A 6,335-nucleotide genomic window follows, 5' to 3' on the forward strand; every position below is an offset into this window, starting at 1 on the left:
ACGGAAGATAGTGTTAGAATTATTCAGGTTTTTTTTAAACTTCATTGACCCATATTTTCACACACGTTCAGTGAAGTCAGGTAAACAGATAAGGTAATTGAAATACAGACCTTTAATGCTCTCTCAGTTGGCCTGCATGGAACATGATTCATCAGTGTGACCAGCTGTAAACCAATCACACCCGATTCATATAAAACACTGACTCTCTGTACAGGCCTGCTACTTAGTCAACTAGGATCCAAAAGCAAGGCAAAGTATCTCATGCCAATATGATGTGTGGATGAAACTACTAGCTATAAGTTATTTATAAGTTATCCTGTTGTTGTTTTATCGTGCATCTTCAAATGTTCTCAGATAAAAATAAAATAATTGTCACGTCCTGTTTTAGCAAATGCATTATCCGAATAAGTCGTAAGTAAGTAGGGAGGTATGTAGTAAGTAGGTTAGTCAATCTTGTGGTAAATCACATCATTTGTCTAAATGAATGTGGATGATTTCATGGGCTTAGCTCACACCCCCATTCAAGCGAGACATTCAGAAACGCGACTGTTCTCTCAGGTTGGCAGACGGCTTAGGGAAAACCGTTACTTACTTGACAATGCCTGATGATAGATTTAAAGCAATGAAAATGATGGTTATTCAAACATACAAAGAACAGTCTTTTATTCATGCTCAGACTCATTAAACGAGATGGCGCTATTAGGTTTAAATGAAAGCAGGTCATTAGAAGTTTTTTGCCTCTCGTCTCTTTCGACCTCGGTCATGTCCAAACAAGCACGAGCTTGTTTGGCCCAAGAGAGATAAACACCAGGTAAAGAGGTAAACACCTCTTAAATCACAATGCGTTGAAAATCATTGAAAAACAGGGTCTTTTTCCTGATTGCTTCTCCGGGGCTCTAAACTGAGGTCAGGTCTCAGTGGGGAGTGGGGGACGGCACAGAACGGCTATTAAAGAAATGTCCCAGAAGTAGAGTGTATCTGTTTTATTATTACTGCTCGTAGCAGGAAGTGTGCTCACGGGGCCTGATTACACTTCCTGTTTTGCATCGCGTTTTTGGCAGCTAAACAGAGTCTACTGTTCAGAGAGGGGTTTTTTTTTTCTCTTTTCTTCTCTTGGCTCGCTTTATTTCCTCCTCTCTGCGCGGACAGTATCAAACACGAACCTTCGAATGAAAGAGCGCGGCCCGCTGCTTGTTTGTTGTGAAAAGGAGAGAGAGAGAGCGAGAGAGAGAGAGGGAGAGAAAGAGAGAGAAGCGGTGTGATGTTTCATCTGAGAAACTTTTGTCTTTTGTTTCTTTAAAATGATATTCTCTTTGAAAAAAAAGAAGAAGAAGAAGAAAAACACAGCTGGTGGCACTAGATAAAAAAAATGAATAGAAATTTCTAGAAGAACAGCACAGGAAGTGATACAGTTTAGACACAGTTTAGACACAGCTATCTGTTCATTAAACAGTGGACTGAATTGGTAATCTCACAGATGGGTCCTATGAATACAACTTTTCAGTATAACAAGAGTAAGAAACGTTAACCCAACGGTCATTAGCAGCTGCGCTGTTAAAGAGAGGAACAGGTTTTTGGAGAGTTGCGCGCACGTGGGGGTGCGTGTGTGTGTGTGTGGGGGGGGGGACAACAGCCTCTCCTTGTGTCATCTTTTGTCCATTGTGAGCGAAGCTCGCTGGGCGAACAGACATGTGCCGGCCTGAGCCCTTCATCCCCCTGTACTCCTCTGGCAAACGAGCGTGGCGTGGTGCCCGCTCTCTCTCTCGCTCTCTTCTTTTTTTTTCCCCGTGTCATTGGCGCATGACCCCGCATTGGCATCCTGTCCCGTCTGACTCGCTCTGGCTTTGCTCCAACATGAAGAATGCCCACTCCACTGAATGCCCACCCATGTCCTGAATGGACTCAAATCTGCCCGCGTCCAAAAAGCGAGGCCTCGTGCCCAGTGAGCACTGGCGTATGTGAAAGCCGCTGGGCACAACTATTCGCTTTCATTTGAGTCGTGCGTTAAGAATCTCGACAAATGTTAATTGTGGCGTGTGATGACAACTGTGAAATGACATGGGCACATCCCAAATTATAAATGAAATTACTTGAATTTTTCATATTGTCTTAGTGGTAATTGTGTAAAAACAAAACAAAAAAAACCCCCAACTGCTTTGTCCTGAAACGTCAGCTGTTGACTGTTGAGCATGGGGGATTGTCAGAAGGGGAATTCCAGTTTTTCACAAGAAACCCTCAAGGCCTGGAAAGACATGGGAGACCAGACACAAAAGACATAATGCCACCATACCTGTTCAGACAGAGAGAAGAGTCAGTCTGCAGAACACACATTCTCCCCAAATGTTACATATTTATAGAGGTTGCATTCACTTGAGCAAAAGGTAAAGGGACTGGTGAAACTACTGTTTCATTTTTGGTTTTTGTGCTTGCATGTCTGTTTGTTAGTGTTTGCTTTTGTGTGTGTGTGTGCGTGTGTGCGCGCGCGCACGCATGCGCGTGTGCTCGAGTTTGTATGTATGTCTGGGGGGGTGTGGGAGCTGGTTTTACTGTAGAGGTTCATGATGTAAGCCACAAAGACAGGGAACGGCGTGACGATACATAAGCGAACCTGGAACGTGAAACACGGAGAGGCCTGGTGCGTCTCATCCCTACGTTCGCTCGGTCAGATGAGCACGAGAGAACAGAGCGTACAGACATTTTCACAGTGTTTCTGCACACGCAGGATTTATGAGAACTCTGAAAGGAAATGCCAGCGCACCAAAGGGGAATGAAAGCAAGATAGAGAAAGGGAGACGCAAAAAAAAAAAAAAGGTGGAACTTCTCCAAGAACTCTCTCCTTCGGTCCACCCACTCCCCCCCCCCCCCCCTTTTCCCTTGGGCTGAGGTCAAATATAGGTCTGTTTTCCTCAGGCTAAAGCCAACAACCTCCTGCCCAAACGCCAAAAAGCAAAGCTCCTTCAAATACCGCCTGGCAGTTTGGACTGGGATGAATAGCTCGAAAAGCGATAGTTGTTTTCGTATCAATGTTGATGTGTTGTTTTTTTTTTTACGACTTAGCGTTTTTACTACAGCTCAAAGTATCAAATGTCGTTTCTGTTAAAATGTTACAGGTCAGCGAAGATAAAGATTCAAGAATTACGTCAGCTACCCGGTGGCAAACAAACTATTCTGTTGCTAGGTGTGTGTGTGTGTGTATGTGTGTCTGTGTATGTGTGTGTGTGTCTGTCTGTCTGTCTGTGTGTTTAAGTTTCTGTGTGTGTGTGTGTGTGTATGTGTGTTTGTGTATTATGCCTTTGGGCTGGGTTAATAATGCTCCCATTCTCATGCTCACTCATGACCAGACTGGAGTAAATGCAGGTGATTAACCTCTGATCAGGCCCCAGGCTGCCTCATAAAGTGGGTTAGTCTGGAAAAGATATTAACTAATGTTCATTAGGACACATACAAAAGCATGATTAATGACAATTTTTAATGAATCTATATAATTTAACAATGGTTTGGGGGTTTGTAGCCTCAAAATCAGATTTTTGCAAAGATTACACCACTATACACAAACACACACACACACCAAATTACAACAAATTATAAACGTTTTTATCATATACATGTCCATATCATGGTTTCATTATCCTCTCTATTCAAAACAGACACAGTGAAATGTTTATGAAAACACTATGGTCTTGTGAGATCTCATCTAAGAATATTAGCCTCACATATGACCGATAGAGGCCATTATAAGTGAATTGGCTTAAGGCTGTGATGTGTTGGATATTAGGGATAAGGTAAGTAAACAGTCAGCACAATTAGAGACAAATTAATTTGCAGTAAGGTGGGAAACAGTGTGTGGAAATATAATCGGTCAGTGTCAGATTCTGTTAGAGCAAAACAGACAATGTGAAAACAGGCTACATTAGAGTCCTACTAGAGTCTGTGCATGTCCTCAGACACAGACATGGTTATTCAACGGTGAACAAAATACTCAGCAGTCAGAGAGCTGTCAGACTATATTCTTTATGGGAAAGAGGGAAAAATGTACATATGGTGAGGAGGTGTGGTGTGTGTGTGTGTGTGTGTAGTGTGTGCGTGCGTGTGTGCGTGTGTATGCGTGTGTAGTGTGTGCGTGCGTGTGCGTGTGTGTGTGTGTGTGTATGTGTGTGTGTGTGTGTGTGTGTGTGTGTGTGGGTGTGTGTGTGTGTGTGTAGTGTGTGTAGTGTGCGTGTGTGTGTTGCATGTCATTCAGACCTTCATGCCCTCTGCTCAGGCCCACCACTGTTGATCTCAGCTCTCTGGATTCTCACTGCGGTTAACACGAGCTGATTATGCAAGAGTCTGATTGGATCCAAGAACCTCTCTAAGACCTATGCTTACACACAGAAACACTCTCACAAACGAACAGGCTTACCATCAAACACCTTCACTGTTTGTTTTTCGACACAAATTACCCACGCTAGTGTCATACAGTATAACTTAACACGTCACGGCCTCGCCTTTGGATAATGAGTTCAAAGGAAGGACAGAGAAAAACCATTTGATGAAACCTTGCTGAAGCAAGTAAAGGCAAGAGAGAGAGAAAGAGAGAAAAAAAAGGGGGTGAAAAGCTGGTGTTCTCATGTTCAAATCTGATAACAGGGAAAATGTGGGAAAAACAGTGTTAAAAGGGCTGATTTGTCATTTCTATTTATGATCGTGCATTTCAGTGGAATGAAAGGAGGTTTTTACATAAATGAAAGATAAAAGATTTCATTCAGGTTCATCAAACACTTTAAGAATCCCCCTAAGGACCTGTCTATCTGCGGCTAAGTCGACCTATCAAATACCCCTTTCGAGAGGATTAACCTTCCAATTGAACTCTTTATATAAGTGTGATGTTATCATAGCTGTATGGTGTATGATACATGGATCCAATGTTTAGAAACGACTCATCGACCAGATGGGAATTGTTAACGGTGACGAACGATTCCCGTCCAATAGCGCATGAACAGACAAGAGATGGATCCACTCAGTCACGAGGAAGAGCACATACGAGGTGTATCCGTCCCCGTGAGGAAAAGTGCATTTAGGACAAATCATCGGTAAGCAATTATTCTATCAGTCCTGCAATCCCCCTTCCTTCCCCAGAGGGTGTAAATGTGTACAGCTGTCAGCAAAGCAGATTTACACAAAAAGAACGACTTTAATTTGCTCCCGCTAAACTATAATCAATAATGGTTGTGGCTTATTGACATATTGATTCACTTTGTGCCAGACTTTCTCTTGTTCATTTAGCTGATTGCTATTGCAGAGACTGTGTTGTGGAGGGAAGATAAGGTGAAGGCGTTTGCTCTGGAAGACTTATATACGAAATCTGTCCCCATCAGCCACAACGATGATATATATATATATATATATATATATATTTTTTTTTTTTATTTGATTTTAATGTGATTATTTTTCTCTCTGTTGAGTGTGTTGAGTGTACTAAACTCTCTACCAACAAACAAACAAGATAAATCAATCAAGGAAATTAATTTGATTTTGTGACAAGAGTTGCTTTGTCAATCTGTAATTATATATATATATATATATATATATATATATTTGCTGTTTCCCAACATCTGAAAAAAAAGCCGTGCTTTTACGTTTTATGATTGAGATACTTTTCCATAATATTTTTGCAGTAGGTTTTTTTTTTAAACAAGGAATAGCTTTTACTGTTAAAAAAAGAGATTCCAATGTTGAATATCTGCTACAGTGTCATGCCGCCTGTAGGCCTGAAATGCTTGCGCAAGTGCAGACATGTTTGGCTATTGTAAACTCTTCTCTGTGCTCCAACATGCAAGAAACATCCAGTATGTCTAAACTCCTGTCTCCACACACTCAGCATGGCACCTCCTGTCAGTACACTTGGAAGCACCTGCAGTACCAGGCCCAATAAGACTTCAGTGTTGCACTATATCAGCCCGCTAAATGTACATTCCTAGTGAATGTAATCTACAGGCTATGGATATGATTGATGAGACTTGATAAGGCAAACATAGGTAGAGATACAGATTTAATTGTTCGGTTCTACGAAAAAAAAAACACACAAAAAAACGGTTATTATGACCTCAGAGCCCTGGGCAGACGAAAACATAGTTTATCAGTCAAAAACACCAATGATTGGTTTATTAGTCACTGCGGTCTGATTCATGAGTCCAGGATGCTCGTCCTTGAAGGATTGTGAACAGCTTTCACAATGTCAATAAAATAAATGTAGCAACAGTTCTCGTACTTAGTCTTTCTTTGCGAGTCCTCTGTGACAAAAAAAAAAAAAAGCTTTGAGGGGCTGTTTTTCTGGGTGCAAAATGATCACAGTG

The sequence above is a fragment of the Chanos chanos genome, chromosome 7, assembly GCF_902362185.1.
Source record: "Chanos chanos chromosome 7, fChaCha1.1, whole genome shotgun sequence".
NCBI classification, from domain to species: Eukaryota; Metazoa; Chordata; class Actinopteri; order Gonorynchiformes; family Chanidae; genus Chanos; species Chanos chanos.